The 21,894-nt window shown below is 36.8% G+C and overlaps 1 protein-coding gene across 1 annotated transcript in view; it reads right to left on the reverse strand.

Annotated features, from left to right (window-relative positions):
• lrrc7 (leucine rich repeat containing 7) overlaps window positions 1-21,894 on the reverse strand; it is a 124,728-nt gene that overhangs the window by 88,408 nt on the left and 14,426 nt on the right. The window contains exon 2 of the mRNA XM_016491363.1: window positions 12,861-13,135. The gene's annotated coding sequence lies outside the window, so the exon portion shown is untranslated. The remainder of the gene's footprint in view (window positions 1-12,860; window positions 13,136-21,894) is intronic.

Here is a 21,894-nt window from a genome sequence, read left to right on the forward strand (position 1 = left end):
GGCAAAAAAAAAAAAAAAAGTTACTGAGATTGTTGTACCCCTGGATTACTCGCCTAATATCACACATTATATGGAGCAGGTGTCACAATAACTGTAAAGTTTAACTCTTTTCCAGCAGGATATCATCATCTGTCAGCATTTACAATTCACATGCACACTGCTTCTAGTCCCATTAAGATCTGATTAGTAGAGTCCACGTAAACGCGGCTATTATTGTGATATGTCCATTCAGGTGGAGCAAGTTTCCGGGATAATGTTAACATACTAACAGTTAACATGTTAACATTGAACAGATGCATATTTGTGTCAGATCAGCTTGTGTAGGCTAACAGATGGCATGAATGTAACATGGAATCCTGAGGCCAAAGCAAGAATTACACAGCAATATAATTCACCTTTACGGAACTGAATTGGACAACTGCATGGGGCCAAATGGATTTGAATGCAAATAAATGTTTTCTGCATAACCACATATCTCTGCTAATCTCAGCTGTCTGAGGCAGACTAGTTAATCACTTGTCTGCCTGGCAGGGCAATTCTATTTGGCAAATCTATGCTTAAAGTATTCCAAGAACTGTCTCTGGGGTGCTCCAAGCCACTGTCTTCCTTTCTTCTTTGTTATTGTTTAATTATTAGCTAGAATTCATTCCGGTCAGGAAACAGGATTAGCCTTTCAAACCTACTGTCTGTCAAACTAAACATCTGATCTGATTTGTTTGGATGAGAGTTATGGATGTACAAGAAACTGAATACCTTTTGAAAGGCACGAATAATGACATCAAAATGGAGAACAAAATCTATCTGTAGACTGGTTTTTCAACAACTTTAAAGATTTAAATATAATAATAAATTCAAATTGGATGGCCGTGTTGTGATGTACTTTTATTGTGCCCAGAAATCGTCTCAGGTTACTTATGTAACCATGGTTCCCTGAGTAGGGAACGAGACACTGCGTCCTCTAGGGGTCGCTATGGGGAACGCCTCGTCGTGACCCGTGTCTGAAGCATACATTGAAAAAAAACACCAACTCGTTGGCCGGCGACAGCCATGACGTCACTACCGGTGCGACTATAGTATAAATAGGCACCGGGAGCACACATCATTCACTTCTTCGTCTGAAGCTTGCGTCCGCAGCATGGCAAGAAACCTAGAGGACGCATTGTCTCGTTCCCTACTCAGGGAACCATGGTTACATAAGTAACCTGAGACGTTCCCTTTCATGGGAACTTCGAACTGCGTCCTCTAGGGGTCGCTATGGGGAACGGTATACCCACGCCACCATGCTGAGGGGAGTGCATGCCAGAACCATGGCGAGCACTAAGTACCAACTCTACCATATCGCTATGGGAGTCGCCCCTGGGACGTTAGACGGCTGTCAGTGACGTTATTCCCTACGGCCAAAGGCCTCAATGAAGACGAAGAAGAGAGTGATGTGTGCTCCCGGCGCCTATTTATACTATAGTCGCACCGGTAGTGACGTCATGGTTGTCGCCGGCCAACGAGTTGGTGTTTTTTTTCAATGTATGCTTCAGACACGGGTCACGACGAGGCGTTCCCCATAGCGACCCCTAGAGGACGCAGTTCGAAGTTCCCATGAAAGGGAACCAAACTTGTTAAGAGTGACACTATACATCAAGTCATACATGTTTTTATTCCTATTTTCTTTGCTTTTTAAAATAACGTTAATGTTTTAAAGCAGGCTGCACACAGTAGTGTTTTGTTTATGAATGAAACAGTGTTTTAGAACAAATCGTTTAAGTGAACAAATTGTAAACGAATAGTTGTTTTTTGTAAGGTGCTTAAATGCTCTTTTTTGAGTCTCTTAGAAGATTTGTACAGACATGGCATTTAATAAAGTGTACTAAGACTTTTTTTCGATCATGAACAACTCCTTGATTTTACAAATTGGCTGAGTGAATGATTCAAAGGACTCACTTGTGCTGAATTTTGGCACAAATTCTGCCATAAACATCATTTAAGCAACATAAGCCGCATTTAATTAACATACATTAGCTTTATTTTCCATTAAGATGGAAATAAAATAATTTATAAATAATTCTGTATAATAACAATGATCTAATATGTGATCAGTGATCCAAATATACCCCTAAAAAACAATAAAAAGACAAAAAACAATGGCCTAATGGTTAGAGCGTCGGACTCGTAACCCAAAGGTTGCGGGTTCGAGTCTCGTACCAGCAGGGATTGTAGGTGGGGGGGAGTGAATGTACAGCACTCTCTCCCACCTTCAATACCACGACTGAAGTGCCCTTGAGCAAGGCACCGAACCCCTAACTGCTCCCCGGGTGCCGCAGCATAAATGGCTGCCCACTGCTCCAGGTGTGTGTTCACGGTGTGTGTGTGTGTATTCACTGCTGTGTGTGTGCACTAAGGATGGGTTAAATGCAGAGCACTAATTCTTAGTATGGGTCACCATACTTGGCCACGTCATGTCACTTTCACTTAAAAACACAAAGTTAAAGGTCAACTATGTACAAGAAAGCTTTGATAAATTGGTACAGCTTGACTGGACTGACCAAATTTAGACATTCAAGATTTCTACCACATCATTTTAGACAAACACTTCTTAAACTACATGACAAAATGACAAAAAAACTCACTTATCAAAGACAAAAAATGTACTTTTTTTTTATTTTTTTAAATGTTGCGTTAAAAATCCATTTGGCTTAAAACTCAAAAAAACTGTTTGAATGGGCATGACAAATCTGCTGTTAACCAGTCAGCAGGGAAACTGTAATGTTAATCAGATATTTTATACAAAATGTCCCTTTTCAGAAGCCAAAAACATTACAACCCTGGATTATGTAAGAAGTAATGAGTAGAGAAAAAGTTTACAGACATTTCCTTTAACCCTCAAACACAATATAATGTGTAATTCCAAATACAAGTAAAACACCTGTGAAAAATCAATACGGAAAGTTCCTTCATATTAACACAGCATATTAGACCCTATTTTTACAGACTTTTTTTAGTACATGCATTCATACGTCACGTGTCACATGTTGACTTGCTGGCCCTACCACACTCAGCGCAGTACATTTGGTGTCATGAAATAGTAATATGCTGAAGTGTTATGATAAGCAAACATCGTTTTCTATGCAACAGAGAGTATCTAGAGCTTTTCAAAGACCACTGCTGTGCTGCACCATGATGCAATAAATCATTTAAGATATTTCTTTGGATCAGCTCTCAAGCCATTTTCAACAGAACATGGAGTGTCATGGGAGCTTTATCATTTCCGCTATGTCCTTTGTTGATAAAATCGCTTTCAAATTCATAAGTTTGAATAAGAATAATGGACAAGATTTGAATGTATTTAATTTAAACAGATCCTTCCATTCTTTCTCCAGTCTAAAATGTAAAAACTATGTAAAAACTACAGGGATCCTGTTGACTAAATGAAATTCAATTATTTTTATGCATTATCTCATATTATATAACATTAAACACACACTGAAAGCAACACTGTTCAGGTCCTGAGATCCTCAGCTTGATGTTATATCCACTCAGATAAGCACAGGGGATCGCCTCATTGTGACAGACTGGATATGTGCTGCCTTGCTGGTATAATGAAGGTTTAATGACAAGCAAGCCACAGGCCTCACCAGCAGACCTGAGACTGTGCCAGCCTCAGTAAGAGATAGGGAAGTGTGAAACCTCAGCCAGGAGTGGTGATGATGAGAAAACTCTCAATTAACTCTCCCATAATCCCGCAAAAGAAGAGACGAGCAAACACAGAGAGACCTTTGTTGAGAACACAACTGTGATTTTAGTGATTCTTAAACTCGGAGCACTTTTTGTATGGACACTTGTTTCCGCCACAGGATTAAAACAATGAAAAAGGTAACTGCAACTTTTTAATCTCACAAGTCAAACTGTTTTTCTCACAATTCTGAGTTTAGATCTCACAATTTTGACATATTTTGATATAAACTGGCAATTCTGAAAAAAAAAAGTCAGAATTGTGAGAGGTTAACTCGCAGTTATGAGAAGTCAGAATTGTGAGATAAAATTAGGTTTTAATATTTTTTATAATGTGGCAAAAAACAAAACAAAAACAGAACTGTGATTGAAAAAGTGTAAATGATGTCACTGACGGACAGTCATAATTTGAATAAATATATCTGTAAATCATTTTCACACTGATGTTTTATGATTAGTTCACTCCTGGCTTTAAAATGTTAATATTTTATGTTGCATTTTCATATTTTAACATAGAAATTCTGGGTCTAAATTATAAAACAATAAAATCTAAATACCACATAAAAGATCTTTAAAAGAAAATATGAAAAGGAAAAAAGGCATGTAAATGAAGTTTCTAAAACGGTTAACAGTGTGACTTTATAACAAGCAAGCTTAATACTAGTTGGCTAGTTTAATACTAAAAAAAACAAAATCAACCCCTTGTTGAAAAAATCTGCCCCTTGTGCAATAATTGAAAACACTTGTAGTATAACTTGAATATTTTTATTTTATGCACTTTATAATTATTTATTTAAATGTTATAATGGTATGAACTGAATCAGGTTTACATCTGAACCTGGCAGAAAGGTTTAGGTATTCATGGTGCCATGGAAACATTGTGGGATGTCATGGAGACAATCCAAGTGGAATGTCATGGAAACATTATGAAGGAGAACAGGATTGAACCATACAAATCTCATCTAGCTGTAGATATGAGAATTATGTAATGTTAAAAACACAATTTTCTTTTTTCTAAGCCATTTCAAAAGCTTGAGTTGTGCACAGAATATTTTATTTCATGGCCCAAAGCTTGTATTTATTACCCTACAGTGATTGCATTACACAGCCCTCCAATTGTTTTAATTACTATGATAAGAAAACGCATGAAATAGAGATTACGCTGAGATACAGTGCAATTTGATGAGCTTCCAAAGAGAAACTCGATTCATGACATGCATGTATATTAATGTAAGCATTACATTTCCTGAATCTCATTGGACTTGCATTTAAATGCAAACATCAGAATAATGTGTCAATCAACAGACAGATCAGGAGAAGAGTCATTATGAGACCTTACTCACAAGAAGTAACGGACACAGAGACTAGTAAGTCTTGAGAGTGGGTGTCTGAGAGGAACTAGTGTTACACCACCTACCACACTGCCTCTTCAGGGACTCCAAGCTTTCTCTCCAGTCCACGTTGCTGAGGTGTAGCTATGCTCCATCTGCCGCTGTTGCCATGGCAACAAGTCCCACTGATCTACATAAGACCGTGGAGGGAGATCTGTCCGTCTGATCTATTACCATGACTCAACGGCATCCTCATCTTTGCCAGCCCTGAAGCTAGTCATTTTGGAAATATGACTGAATGTAATTAGGCTGACCTCTGAGTGAAAGCGGAACAACGTTTTCTTTCAATGTAAAATCAAGTTTTCGCTCTTTAAAAAAAAATGAACACAAGTTCTGGTCCTCAAGCGAATATTTCAGTCAAGTATGTATTAAAGCAGCTTTCAAATGAAACAATAGTTTCAAACTGCAATCATGGAGCTAGAAAGTACACTTTAAAAATTATTTTAACTGTAAAAAATGCTACAGTAAATACGTTAATTGGTTAACTTTAGGTTATGATGGCTGTCAGCATATGTTAAAGCTACAAAACATGACTTGGATTTACAGTTTAAAATATTTTGTATTTTTATTTATTTATTTTTGTATTTTATTTTATATTAATTATTTATTTATTTATTGCAAATTACAGTTCTGAAAAATGTAAAGGTTGTTTATTAAATATGTTTAGCTTTTTGCTGTATTTTACAGAATTATTCTGGCTTTTTAAACTTTTTTTAAAGCATTTTTAGAGCGTATAAATAAACTGGGAGCAAATTTAAAAAGCCCAAGGCTTTACGATTCTTCGAAAAAGAATATACTTCTAGTGTAATATTTCATGACATCTAAATCTAATTATTGTCATATTGATAATTGATATATGCCATCATAATTGCTATTTATGTATGGGGAAATATACAGTAACTCTTGAAGTTCTTCAAAATGTGACAGTCTGAAGACCATTGTTGAAACATGTCTGTAACAAATGACACGTAAGCTGTAGGCTAAATGCTAGCAGGGAGCTGTCATTCTCATAAGTAGTGTATAAAATAAGTATTTAGAATTATTATAATTGCATAATTTGTTACATAGCACACTGCAATACTCCAGGCAATAGAATTAGGCTGTAATAAATAGTCCACTGCACTGAAGGCAAGTTGTAGATGAACCCAAGTGCAGCTTTATTCCATTTAACGAGAGCAAAACAAACAAAATTAAACCATAACTTGACAAGACTTGAAACCATGACACTCGGCATCAGCAGAATGGGAAATAACATTGATACACTACAAACTAACAAGGCAACCAAGAGAGCTTAAATACTTAGACAAGGGGAACACATGACAAAACCAACCAACATGCAACCAAGGAACCAATCAGAACATAACACACGGACGAGGGTAGCACATGGCATAATCACACGAGGAGCAAGGAAACACATGACAAACAGGAACCATGACAGAGAATAACAAAATAAAAGACATGAAAACCTAAATGTGAACAAAGCCCAAAACAGACGTGACATAGACACATACACAAGGAGTCTAAAAATAAAAGCTAAAGCACATTTAGCCACAGCTCTGTCTGCGCTATTCATGCAGAGAAACAGTTTGTTTTATTAACAATATGTCTTAAATTTTATCATTCCAAAACCTCAATATATTATATTATAATATATTATATCAAGATCTTAATATATTATCTAGAAATAATTCTTTATCTGTAGGAGAGTGTTGTAACATCATAAGTTTAGTGTAACATCATAACCAATTAGAAAAGAGCTACAGAGGATGATCCTGACCACCACAGGTAACAGTACAAGTGTTAATTTTGTGTGGAAAAAATTGAGATATATCATGGCTATTATTATCATATTATTAATATCATTAATAATGAATAAGAATGACTTTTACAAAGAAAATTATATCAAACTTTGCGACACAGCACAAAAAACCTATGAATTATAGACATTGAAACTACAATGTGTTACAATGCTCCGATCTCCAATCCAAGAACAGTACATGTGCTGTCATGTACTAATAACCAATCATTGGACCAGCTGATCAAAATCAAACACTGAAATCTATTAAAGGAGCAGTTCACCCAGAAATGAAAATTTGCTGAAAATCTTACTCACTCTCATGAGGCCATTCAAGATGTAGATGAGTTTGTTTCGTCATCAGAACAGGTTTGGAGAAATTTAGCATTACATCACTTAATCACCAATGAATCCTCTGCAGTGAATGGGTGCCGTCAGAATGAGAGTTCGAACAGCTCATAAAAATATCACAATAATCCAAAAGTAATCCACATGACTCCAGCCCATCTATTAACGTCTTGTGAAGTGAAAAGCTGCGTGTTTGTATAGGAAACAAATCCACTAAGACATTTTAACTTTAAACCATTGCTTCTGGCCAAAATACCATAATCCATAATAACACTTCCTTGAGTGAAAAAGTCCATGCCCCGTTATCCTCTCAAATCAAAATCCACCAAAATATTTGCATATTGGTTCAGAACTTCTCTGAACTTTTTTATCTAATAAATGGTGCTTGCCAGAAGCAACGATTTAAATATGTCTTGATGGATAAACACTCAATTTTTCACTTCACAAGATGCTAATTGATGCAATGACAAAACAAACTCATCTACATCTGGCCTGAGAGTGCGCACATTTTCAGAAGTTTTTTTCTGAAATTTTTGAGGCAATTATTCATTTAATGAGGCACAACACTACATAGAATGAATAACATGAATTAGCCTGAATAGGAAAAATTTAAAATATTGTACAATAAATGTACAATAAATGTACAATATTCTAAGTGTCTCTTGACACTCTGTTCACACTGTCTCTGTTTTCAGCAGCCAATAGTTCACCACTTAAAACACACTGCAGTATGGGGTGAACCATGTTTATATTTCTTACAAGGGAACCGTATGTAATGTAGGTTAAATAATAAATGTGTTTTTTTTTAAGGATGAGACTGAGAGAGTGTCTATGTTGGCAACTTGGCATCTACCTAATTTGGCCAGCTTCTACCAAATGCCAGATGAATTTGTGCCAAAATACTACGTGAAGTAATTCACAATCATTTCAGCATCACTATTAACACAAGATGTAACTACTGTAGGCTGATTGAGCAGCCAATAGTGACACAGCTCGTAACCTTACTGTCTGAATTCCCACTGGATTATAATGAAGATTCAGAGTGGGTGGGAGTTTGACCAATTGCATTACATTTTTCTTAAGATTTCAATCTCCAGAGAGCTGTTCCCTCTAACTCATTGCTTTCACCCAGTTACCCCGCCATTAATCTACACTCTGGATCTTCCATAATGTAGTTTCCCATCAGTGCAACGGCCAACAGGAAAAGAGCCAGGAAATCCCCATCTGGTAGAGATTTATTTTCCTGATAAACAGTCAACATCTGAAATAATATATATATATATATATTAATAAATAAAAATAAAACAGGGCTACTTTGCTCAGATGGATGATATTCTGTTTTATCCACATTCATAATTAGAAATTTAACTAGTCGCCCTGGACAATAAGTGATCTAACAGCGTTCTTTCAGTGAATTAAAGGTTTGATAAGTCTTTTCTTGGCTACACTGACACCTGTTGTACAACCAATTAGAGCATAAGTGACAAACGCGGAAGCGCAGAGGAGAGAGCAAAACAAAACACCAGTCACAAATTAGAAGTACAAAATGAGGATTTGTAAAGAAAAATGTCGGAGGATTTTGATATAAGCCAAGAGGAGACTGGTTTTCCTTTGCTGTAAACAAAACTTGGTTCTCGCGAGACTAGCATATTCTCACCAGAGCTTACGCTACGACTACATCCTACATCATCTGCTGGAACGCCACTCTCTCGTGAATGTGTGTATGTCAATTAGCGGAAGTATAGAGATTACGGTTTATAAAGTTTTGTGGATATTTTTCTTACACAAACTCATCGCTTTGCTTCAGAAGGAACTTTATTAACCCCCCAGAGCCATATGGAGCACTTTTTATGATGGATGGATGCAGTTTTTTGGGCTTCAAAACCTTGACCACCATTCACTGCCATTATAAAAGCTTGGAAGAGCCAGGACAATTTTAGTATAACTCAGATTGTATTCGTCTGAAAGAAGAAAGTCATATACACCTAGGCTTGAGGGTGAGTAAATCATGGGGTAATTTTTCTTTTTTGGGCGAACTATCCCTTTAAAGACCAAACAAAGCAGTCTTGACCAACTTAAATGGATTTGTGCACAAAACATGCACACTCTGAATAAAAAGACAGGATGATGGTGTTTATAAGCAGAGCAAAATCGGTGGAAAAACGTGGAAACCTTCATCTAAAAAAATGAATACAGTTTAAGCATTTTAGACTGTTGTAATCTTAGGCATAATTGGTGTACGATTGCGCATGTAAATGCACTCACTACAAAATGAATAGTCTGTCGGAGCGTACCTGACTCAACAAAAGCATTAACAGTATAGTCTCACAAGGATTCTGGAGAATGTGTGTCAAAAATGAAAGCATGGTGAATTCAGCATGATTTCATTCCAACCTGACATCTCTCTTCTCTTCACCAAAGCCAACAGAAGAGAAGGTGCTAATGAGAACACCTGGCTGAATAACAGAGCGAGAAGTGTTCCTGAAGCCATTCAATACTACGTGAAGTAATTCACAATCATTTCAGCATCACTATTAACACAAGATGTAACTACTGTAGGCTGATTGAGCAGCCAATAGTGACACAGCTCGTAACCTTACTGTCTGAATTCCCACTGGATTATAATGAAGATTCAGAGTGGGTGGGAGTTTGACCAATTGCATTACATTTTTCTTAAGATTTCAATCTCCAGAGAGCTGTTCCCTCTAACTCATTGCTTTCACCCAGTTACCCCGCCATTAATCTACACTCTGGATCTTCCATAATGTAGTTTCCCATCAGTGCAACGGCCAACAGGAAAAGAGCCAGGAAATCCCCATCTGGTAGAGATTTATTTTCCTGATAAACAGTCAACATCTGAAATAATATATATATATATATATAAATAAATAAAAATAAAACAGGGCTACTTTGCTCAGATGGATGATATTCTGTTTTATCCACATTCATAATTAGAAATTTAACTAGTCGCCCTGGACAATAAGTGATCTAACAGCGTTCTTTCAGTGAATTAAAGGTTTGATAAGTCTTTTCTTGGCTACACTGACACCTGTTGTACAACCAATTAGAGCATAAGTGACAAACGCGGAAGCGCAGAGGAGAGAGCAAAACAAAACACCAGTCACAAATTAGAAGTACAAAATGAGGATTTGTAAAGAAAAATGTCGGAGGATTTTGATATAAGCCAAGAGGAGACTGGTTTTCCTTTGCTGTAAACAAAACTTGGTTCTCGCGAGACTAGCATATTCTCACCAGAGCTTACGCTACGACTACATCCTACATCATCTGCTGGAACGCCACTCTCTCGTGAATGTGTGTATGTCAATTAGCGGAAGTATAGAGATTACGGTTTATAAAGTTTTGTGGATATTTTTCTTACACAAACTCATCGCTTTGCTTCAGAAGGAACTTTATTAACCCCCCAGAGCCATATGGAGCACTTTTTATGATGGATGGATGCAGTTTTTTGGGCTTCAAAACCTTGACCACCATTCACTGCCATTATAAAAGCTTGGAAGAGCCAGGACAATTTTAATATAACTCAGATTGTATTCGTCTGAAAGAAGAAAGTCATATACACCTAGGCTTGAGGGTGAGTAAATCATGGGGTAATTTTTCTTTTTTGGGCGAACTATCCCTTTAAAGACCAAACAAAGCAGTCTTGACCAACTTAAATGGATTTGTGCACAAAACATGCACACTCTGAATAAAAAGACAGGATGATGGTGTTTATAAGCAGAGCAAAATCGGTGGAAAAACGTGGAAACCTTCATCTAAAAAAATGAATACAGTTTAAGCATTTTAGACTGTTGTAATCTTAGGCATAATTGGTGTACGATTGCGCATGTAAATGCACTCACTACAAAATGAATAGTCTGTCGGAGCGTACCTGACTCAACAAAAGCATTAACAGTATAGTCTCACAAGGATTCTGGAGAAATGACTCAACAAAAGCATTAACAGTATAGTCTCACAAGGATTCTGGAGAATGTCTGTCAAAAATGAAAGCATGGTGAATTCAGCATGATTTCATTCCAACCTGACATCTCTCTTCTCTTCACCAAAGCCAACAGAAGAGAAGGTGCTAATGAGAACACCTGGCTGAATAACAGAGCGAGAAGTGTTCCTGAAGCCATTCATTAGGCCTCTCACAGTGACACTTACTCATGTAGATCACTCAGACCCAATTTGGGACTCGCCCACAAAAATATATTGAGGAATTTTCACCAAGGGGTCAGGGTTTTGCTCGTTAGCATGGCCCAAATTAATGGTAATGCCAATAGATTTACAGATGCACAATTTAATGGCATTATATCGGGTATGTCTTTAATTTATATTGGATATATTAGCTGAAATTGGATTTTTAATTGTACATGTTAATTTCCCCTATATTTACATTTAGATTACTTTACCACCATCTAAAGCTCAATTAAAGCAGCACAGTTCTGTTTATTAACCGCTAGAGCGCCAAACGTTACATAGTGCTGCTTTAAAGTTGATAATTAAAAACACTAATAATTAAATAACACTGTTAAATATAATCCTTAGCAAATCTCAAATGAGTATTCATTTTTTTCATACTGTAAATTATAAAGTTGCAATGCCTGAATTCACTTGGAGTATTTTAAATGACTTTTTCTGTATTTTTTTTATTTACTTAGAAAAAAATGTTTTGTTATAATTTTATGATAGAAAATATTTTTATTGAAGAATTTTAATATCAGCCATTTTTAAGTTATTGGACAAAAATGTTATGTAGGAATTGATTGAAGTCAAGTTTACACCCAAGAGCATCTTGATATAATCGCAATGATGGGCTTATCAGTATTGAACAGAATTGTAATGTAAATAAGCAGCCTGTTCATAACAAACTTCACCCTGTTTTACCTTAGAACTACATTAGAAACAACATATAACTTGTTCTGTTTTGACCCTGCTCTTGTTTCCAACATACAATATTTATTATGAAACTAACAAAATGATGAAATGGTCAAATGTAACGCAAAATCACACCGCTTTTTCAATAAGAGCAGCTTTAACTAAATAAGTAAATAAAAATGTATCCAGAATTTTCCAGAGTAATCATTTCTATCCTCACCCAGCTGTTGTATTCAGTGGAGTTCAGCTACAAAACTCAATAGTCTATAGCCCCCAAATCGAAACTGTTAGACAATTGTGTCCAGCTGTTACCAATGTTGATCGCAGGGCAAGGCCAGAAGTTAAATGATGGCATTATTTGTCTCACATCCAGACTGCAATAAAGCTCAGTGAACCCATTACAAAAGTCCACTCAACCTTTCAACAGACCTCTATGACCACAGGAAATTATGGAGCCATTTGGATTGTAATGACAGAAGCCATAACTTGTACAGGAAGGGCAACAGTAACAGGCACAGAACAAAGGCCAGCTCTACCACAGCACTTTTAAGATACAATTTCCTTCAAACATCATTCATATTATTTTTTAAGCATACAAACCCAAACACTGATTTGAAACAGAACAAAGAACATTACGTTTATGAAAGAAAAAGCACAGACAGATAGCACCAGCAGGGTCATTATCAATATATTGCTTTTTTATTCTGCGTTTTTTTCACACTTACCAAAGTAGGAATGGGATGACCTTTTGTAGATTTTATTGGCCACTCTCTGTAGAGACTCCCAGAGCAGGCAGGACTTGTGTAGATTATCACTGGTGGGAATAGACAGCCACCCAGTTCATTTGTGTGCAAACACTCACGTTTTCCTCATCTTCAGCCTCCTGTCCAAATCCTGCCAGCCACTAGACTCTGATGGCATATCCTGTTATATTGGCCATGCTACACTCTCAGTCCTGACGCACTGACCGAAACAGGCTGCCTCTTGTTTCCAGATACACCTGCAAAACACAGAAAAGCAGACATTGTTATTCTTCTTAGCAAATCATTTCATACTTTACATGCAAAAAGGACTCAGGCAAGAAATATGTGCCTTTTTGTCTTCTCACCCTTCCTGTAAAAAAATAAACAGTCATAACAACATATTACATTTACGCAGCAAGGAAAAAACACTCCTAATTAACACATATTCAGTATAATTTGTATATTATTATGGCATAATTGCAGAATGTGGGATGAATACTTTTTTAAAGTCTCTTTTTAAAGTTTTTAAAGGTTTGCATTTACACAAGTAAACTATTTGACATTCATAATGTAATGTTTTTCCAAGTGAAACGGTATATTCAAGGAGAAAAAATGTAGAGTGAAACATTTTATCCAACAGGAATTTGTTCACCTTAAAGCCAAGTTGTATACGTTATTTTATTTAATTTACTATATTTACTAATTTGCCATTATTGTCATAATCGTTACTACATAAAAGTTAACTGCCACAATTTCAGTCTCTGAAGTCATTTTAGAGTGGAGCAAGTTATTTCTTTCTGATTAAAGATTATGATAAATTCTGTGCAATATGACTGAAAAATATGTATTAAAGGAATAGTTCGTAGCCAAACAGTTGTGTTCCATAGTATTTTTTACTATGGAAGTCAATGGGGTCCATCAACTGTTTGGTTACACACATTCTTCAAAATATCTTCTTTTATCCTCAGCAGAGGAAAGAAACTCATACAGGAATGATTTGAGGTAAATGATGACAGAATTTTCATTTTGGGGTGAACTATACCTTTAAGATTGCAAACCAAATTCCATTTTGGTGTCATGTTGACCTGAAAGGTACTGGGTGTGAGAAAATATGGGTCAAGGTCCAAGATCTATCCCTGCCCATTTATTTTCTAAATAAGTTTAGAATATAAATCACAAAATCATTTCCATGTGATTTAACACTGCTTCAAACATACTTTTGGTGGCATACAGCACAGCTTTTAAGATCAACATGTGAAAACAGCTCACTATTAAAGTAAACAGATTTATGGCTGCAGGGCAAAACTGCTCTCAGAGATACAAGATGATGAGCAGTAAATCACATCTAAGGAACTGCATGAGTGAGTGCACCTAAAATAATTAATATCCGGAGCTTACAACAATAGCACTAACACTATAAAAACAGAGTTACATTTACTGTACAAATGTATTTTCTGTAATTTACTACATTACTTGCTGATTGTGTTATATGTTCACACTGCTGTTTCCTAAAGGAACAGTTTTTTCCCTGCAATGTGCTAAAATATAGCTAACAATAAATCTGACTTTTTGATACAAACTAAATATACATATTTAGTTCATATAATAAATTTTTCCCCATTAAATTTTATTACATCTTAAAAATCTAATGAAATACACTGAACAAAATTATAAACGCAACACTTTTGTTTTTGCCCCCATTTTTCATGAGCTGAACTCAAAGATCTAAGACTTTTTATATGTATACAAAAGGCCTATTTCTCTCAAATATTGTTCACAAATCTGTCTAAATCTGTGTTAGTGAGCACTTCTCCTTTGCCGAGATAATCCATCCACCTCACAGGTGTGGCATATCAAGATGCTGATTAGACAGCATGATTATTGCACAGGTGTGCCTTAGGCTGGCCACAATAAAGGGCCACTCTAAAATGTGCAGTTTTATCACACAGCACAATGCCACAGATGTCGCAAGTTTTGAGGGAGCGTGCAATTGGCATGCTGACTGCAGGAATGTCCACCAGAGCTGTTGCCCGTGAATTGAATGTTAATTTCTCTACCATAAGCCGTCTCCAAAGGCGTTTCAGAGAATTTGGCAGTACATCCAACCGGCCTCACAACCGCAGACCACATGTAACCACACCAGCCCAGGACCTCCACATCCAGCAGCTTCACCTCCAAGATCGTCTGAGACCAGCCACCAGCTGCTGCAACAATCGGTTTGCATAACCAAAACATTTCTGCACTAACTGTCAGAAACCGTCTCCGGGAAGCTCATCTGCATGCTTGTCATCCTCATCGGGGTCTCGACCTGACTGCAGTTCATCGTTCTTATTATTACCAATGATTATCAATTATTATCAAAAACAGTACTGCTTAATATTTTTGTGGAAACCCTGGTCCTTCAGAAGAGCTGCATTTATTTGAAATAAAAATCTAAGAACACTTAAAATCTGTCTAATGCATCCTTGCTGAATAAAAATATTACATTTCTTGAAAAAAAAAAAAACCCAAAACTTTTAAACAATAATGTATGTTTTGCTATGAATGTTTATGCAGTTTGATGAAAATGAAAATTCTAAATTAGATAACCACAGTTAGTTCTTTTATAGCTCTAATATTAATGTAAGTCATAATATCTACTTAATTAAATTAAATCAAAATTTCTTACAGGTTTAATCAAAAGTAAAAATCGAAATCCTTTCCAGTTACCTGGAATTTAGGGTGCATGTACCTTTGGTTTGGAATCACAAATATAACTGTATTTCACAATATGTGTGCTTGTATGAATTTTACAATGCATTCTCTTCAATATACATGATGCCTCTTCAATATACATGATTTCTACTGTATCCAATCAAAGCACTGTCCATTCAATCATGAAGCAGAAAGCAGAGGGGGTGTTGTGTTATGACTCACTGGGTGCCAGTGTACAAACCGATCTCAAATCTCCTCAAAGCTTCATGTTCTTTTTGAAGTACATGTAATTGTTAACACTAGTCAAATTTCACAACTCAGGGACATCACATAATCCCTCTGCAACTCTACAATATCATTCCTCAAGCCATGTGCCTTGGGTCCCTGGGAGCACAGCTAAAAAAACGAAGGAAAAGAAGGCTTGAGCATTTCTCAATTTAAACTAGTCAATGGATCTAAACATACCTTCAAAATGAGGGAGCATGACTCATAGGCATTAAAAATGGAGTTGCGGAAACTCGTTGCCAACCTCAGCACAAAGATAAAGGAGATTATGTTAGTGATGCCAGCAACACCCTGCCATGGTAGTGCAACTATTTATAAAGATGCCCTCAAAAATACAAACAAAACACAAAAGCATCTACTATTTATGTTTGGTGGGGGGAAAATGAGTAGATGTTAAATTTAGAAGCATGTGGTACTGTCGTAGAATATTTGACTTATCATTTAAAGGAATAGTTCATCCAAAAATGAAAATTCTGTTATTATTTACTCGCCCTCATGTGGTTCCTGTTGGACTTTTTCTTATGTGAGACAAAAAAGACAATATTTTGAAGAATCTCCATGCATGTCTTTTGCATATTTTCCAAATGACCATAAAAGTGGTCCATATGACTCTTGCTCTATATTATATATAGTCTTTTAAAGCTATACACTAGATTTATATGATGAACAAACCAAATTTAAGTCATTATTTACTGATAATCTTTCCTCTAGTAAGCTGAAAATATGACTGCTTTGACTGTTCTAACAATTTGAACTGTGTCAGTGAGTTGAACTTGATTCATGAGAGATTCAACTGAGCATAGTGAACGAATCATTCAGTGTGACTGATCCAGCTCAAAACAGTTATTCATTCACTTATCTGGTTCTCGAGACTCTATGACCCAGTTGCAACATTTCAGCATTTGAGTTAACAGGTCACTGGAGGGGAAAAATATCAGTGTATCATGACTTAAAGCTGCAGCAGGAAATCTTGGAAAATGCTAACTTTAGCCTGATAGCACTGAAAGCGAATGTCCCACCCTCCCTGCAATCGCAATCCAAACGTTTTGATTGGGCAAACATTTCTTGATCCTACGCCTTCCACAGAATATATAAATACAGACAAATTCATTTAGACCACTTAACCTATGTTTCTGAAGACAATCACCTATTGCACCTTTAAGGCTTCAAAAGGCTTGAAATACAGTGCACGAGTATTTAAGGTTAATTTTTTCAATTTTTGCAACTTAACCATCAATATGAACTGATATATGGAAACGAGCGGAGTGAATATTCTCCTTTTGTATTTAAAAAGAAAACAGAATCCAGGTGAAGAATAACATGAGAGTGTATATTTTTATTTATATATTTATTTATTTGACCTTTATTTAACCAGAAGAAAAACCTCACTGAGATTAAAAATCCTTTTTACAGAAGTGCCCTGGCCAAGATGGGCAGCTCCACGTATAAAATTACACATATACAACAAAACAACATATAATAAACTAGCATTCCTAAAACGAGAACTGAGGTGTCAACAGTCCATTTAAAATAGAAAAGTTAAAATAATAAAGGACATTTAAAAAACACACACAACTACCATGTTGCCATCTTGAATCCATTCATTTTTAATTAAATGTTTTAGGTGAACTATTCCTTTAAGAACTCAAAGGCAAAATAAATAATTAAATGACGGATGGGAACTCACTGAACATGAATGGCGATCACATGGTCATCATAACAGCAAAATCACAGTTCCAGGTGTACGCTTGGTGTTGTTTACCAAATGCCAACTAGCTTCCAACACCTGAGGTCCAGATCTGCTCAGCAGGAAGTAAAGCCAGTGACCTCACGCTTATGGATTCCCATGGCACGCGGGAGCATTCTGATGAAAAAGCCTTAACCAGGAGAGAGGACGGAGTGTAATTAAATCACATCTCCTGAGGGGAGCCCACAGCCAGCGATCAATGTTGGGAAAAAGAATTGTAATTCGCACAGTATGGCAAACAGCAGCATTTAAACATGCCAAGCTCAGGTTCAATCGCTCTATTTAATGGAAGCGAAATGTTTAAGGTCATTGACCCAGTGAGGCAGAGGAGATGGGGCCCAGTCTCCATCCTACAAATGATGATTTATAGCTTAACGGAACCATCTAACTGAGGCAGAATACCAAGTGGAATCCAACCTCCACTCAATCATGAGGACATTCTCTACACAGAAATGATACGTGTACTGAAAACATTCAATTAATTTAGATCTGTTTATTACAGTTACTTTGTGAATACAAAGTAACATGAAAAGTAATGCAATAAAAGTACACGTGTCTCTGACTGATAAAATAAAATAAAAAAAAAAAACATTTTTAAAACTATAATAATATATCAAAGAGAGAAAAACTTCTTCACCATTTTGTGAAAATTATGTATTTAATTTGGTGAAATTATTCAAAAGGCATGAAAATATTAGATACATAATAACTAATAAAATGACAAAAACACTGCAAAATTACTAAAACTTTAACTAAAATGAAAATGAAAATGTAAAACTCAAAACCAATTCAAAATATTAATAAAAACTAAAAAATAGAATCTCAGTGATAATAAAATTCATTGTGTGATGGAAAATTATATTTTAAGCATTTTTAGAATGAAATGGCCGACTATTTGTCTTGCTAAGGATAATTGTATGTTTTTTTGTCTATATAGTTATTCATTTTTATTTCAGTTATAGTTTTAGTTATTTAGTACATCAATTTAAATTAAAATGAGATCATTTTTTTGCAACTATCTGTGATAAGATAATTTAAACTTTTTATATATATTTTTTTTAACATTTATTTCATGTGATGAAAAAATATATATGGTTTTACTTTTAGTATAAACAATAACCCTGTGTAGAAGAAAAAAATACAGAATTCTCATATAATGCATGCACATCCAATGTTATATACTGTTAGGCTGGCCACACACTAGAAGTGTTACAAATGAGGCTCCCGCACTACGTCTCTCCCACCACCAGAGGGAGCCTTGACCCGAGTATTAACCACCTCATTCGGACTCAATTTCCCATCAGCCTTCATACCTGGAACTGATCACCCTGCACCTGTCTTCAATTATCTCACACACTCACACACCTATTTAAGGCACTCTTATCTGCTCTTCAGTGCGAAGTCTTGATTTGCCCCGGTGATCATTTCTGAGCGTTTTCTGTTATTCTACCTGCCTGTGTATTGACCTGGACTGTTTATCTCGTTTTCTGATTCTTGCTGCCAGCCCCGACCCCTTTAGCCTGTTTATCTACTGTGTTTGCTCGCCGCCGGCCCCGATTCTCTGCCCGTTCTCTGGATTACGTCTACTGTTGGTTATCCTATACTACTACTGTTTACTGCCCTGCCTTGTACTGCTTTTGTCTAATAAACTGCAGATGGATCCTCAAGCTACTGACTCGTCACAAGAAGATTTTAAGGCTGATTTTAAGCCCGATTTGCACCCCCGAAGGATCGCGGCTTCTCGCAAGCGATTTTTGTCCAAAAAATCCTCTATTGTGTGGTGTCATTATGATTATTTAACTGCTCCCGATCGAGACGGAGCATCGCCGAACTCAAATCGTAAATATCAAACATGTTTGATATTTACGACTCTTGATCGGGCTGCCTCTGACCTGATACCCATGATAGGCAATAGGCTTGTTTGAGATGCGCAAAATCTGCGCAGAACTGATCACCGCGAGATGCATGCCGGTTAGAAAAGTGTTCGAGTTACGTCTGACTTGCTCTGATGTCATGCTGACGTGTGCCAAAAAACTCTCGCGACGGCGAGGCAGCTGTGTCGGATTGTGCAGTCGAGCGCAGTTGCTCTCCACCGACTGCGCTGATCAAAAGCATGATGGGAAACGACTGACTGACGGCACAGCTTAATGCTCATTGGTTCAGACAACCGTGATGCTGCGTTCTCATCTAAAATGTTTTATTTTTTTGTTTTGATTTCATGTGATTATGTATTTAAATTATGCATGAATATTCCCAAACACGATGACAGTGCGATCTCTGTGAGATATGTGATTGTTGTCATATTTCTATAAAAATCTAAAATACATGTTTGTATTAAAGTAAAAATGGATGATAAATACGCCTTTCGTATGGAATTAAATAGCAAGCACGCATCCTTCAGTATGAATTGACCTAGAATTATTTTACGTTTTCATTTACAGGTTGCTTGGTACTTCTCATACTAGATCGACTACAGTCATATGAGCCTTTTTAAGTTTCATTTTCAGCTATGATCTTGGATATTCCACAATTATTACCAACTAAACATAAAATAAACAGCCCATAAGTTCAAAAAGACCAAATGTGACCCTGGACCACAAAACCAGTCTTAAGTCGCTGCTGGGGTATATTTTTAGCAACAGTCAGAAAAACATTGTATGGGTCAAAATTATCGATTTTTCTTTTATGCCAAAAATCATTAGGATATTAAGTAAAGATCATGTTCCATGAAGATATTTTGTAAATTTCTTACCGTAAATATATCAAAACGTAATTTTTGATTAGTAATATGCATTGCTAAGAACTTCATTTGGACAATTTTAAAGGCAATTTTCTCAGTATTTAGATTTTTTTGCACCCTCAGATTCCAGATTTTCAAATAGTTGTATCTCGGCCAAATATTGTCCTATCATAACAATCAATGGAAAGCTTATTTATTCAGCTTTCAGATGATGTAAAAATCTCAATTTCAAAAAATGGACCATTATGACTGGTTTTGTGGTCCAGGGTCACAAATTAGATATTAACCAGAGGGATTGAAGCCTGAAAGATGCAGTAAACCCTCAATATCACAAGACTCCTTCAGAAGCAAAACAGGCAGCCATGCAAGAGAGTAATATTAGACAAAAGTCTCTTGATGGCACCCAAAGGGTGCCTAGGCATCCCAGAATGCCTTGCTCTGGCCTACTTTATTATTTCTGGTACCCCTGCATTTTGTCAGCACATGGTGAAAAATTATACTCTGAATTAAGGAAAGACCTGTTTAAACATTCAAGCTTTCAGGCAATAAAACTAGATAATGAAAAAACAAAGCAAATTTGTTTACTGATCGGCATTTGTGTTTCTTATGGTTTTTATTTGTGTTCCTCCCTCAGGTCCAGTTGCAGAGGACAAAATGAACGTCAGCCAGAATGAAACACTAACTACAAATCACATCCTCCCGGTTGGGAAATGACCCAGCAGGTTCCGTCAGGCACCATGTAGTCATTCACACAAAATGCTGCAAAACCAGCCCACTGAGTCAATATAATATCTGTCCTTAAAAGTCTTACATTTCTACTTGTTAAAGGGATAGTTCATCCGAAAATGAAAATTCTGTCTTCATTTCATATATATTGTCTATATCAGTGGTTCCCAACCCTGGTCCTGGAGGCACCCCAACACTGCATGTTTTGCATGTCTCCTTAATCAAACACACCTGATTCAGGTCATCAGCTCATTAGTAGAGACTTCAAGACCTGAAATTGGTGCGTCAGAGAAAGGAGACATGCAAAATGTGCAGTGTTGGGGTGCCTCCAGGACCAGGGTTGGGAACCACTGGTCTATACAACGAAAGACAATGTTGTTACGCACCCCATTCACTTTCTGTGACGAGTGGGGGCGGGGCCGAGAGCCGTGGAAACAGAGTGAGGCCGGTGGAGTAATTGATAATGAGCGACCCCTGCACCACTCACCGGTCTCGAGTCCCACGGAGGAGCTCCGGAAGGATAAAAGGAGGAGCTACGACAGTGAAAGACGAGAGAGGACCAGGCCTGGATTTTATTTTGTGTTTTGTGTGCGGCAGTCGTCCGCGAGGGGCTACCGATTTACTTTCATCTTGTGTTTGTTTATTTTATTAAAGTCTTTAAGTGTTCGCCGGTTCCCGCCTCCTTCTTCCCGTGACTACGAACTTTGTTACATTGGTGCCGAAACCCGGGAGGAAGGAGGGACACGCTGTCAGAGAGCCCTCGCTGCTGATGGGGGTCGCTCGCAGTGCTGAGGAGATCGGGCAGCAGGAACAAGCAGAGAGAC

The sequence above is a fragment of the Sinocyclocheilus anshuiensis genome, unplaced genomic scaffold (genome assembly GCF_001515605.1).
Source record: "Sinocyclocheilus anshuiensis isolate Anshui unplaced genomic scaffold, SAMN03320099.WGS_v1.1 scaffold70, whole genome shotgun sequence".
Taxonomy (NCBI): Eukaryota; Metazoa; Chordata; class Actinopteri; order Cypriniformes; family Cyprinidae; genus Sinocyclocheilus; species Sinocyclocheilus anshuiensis.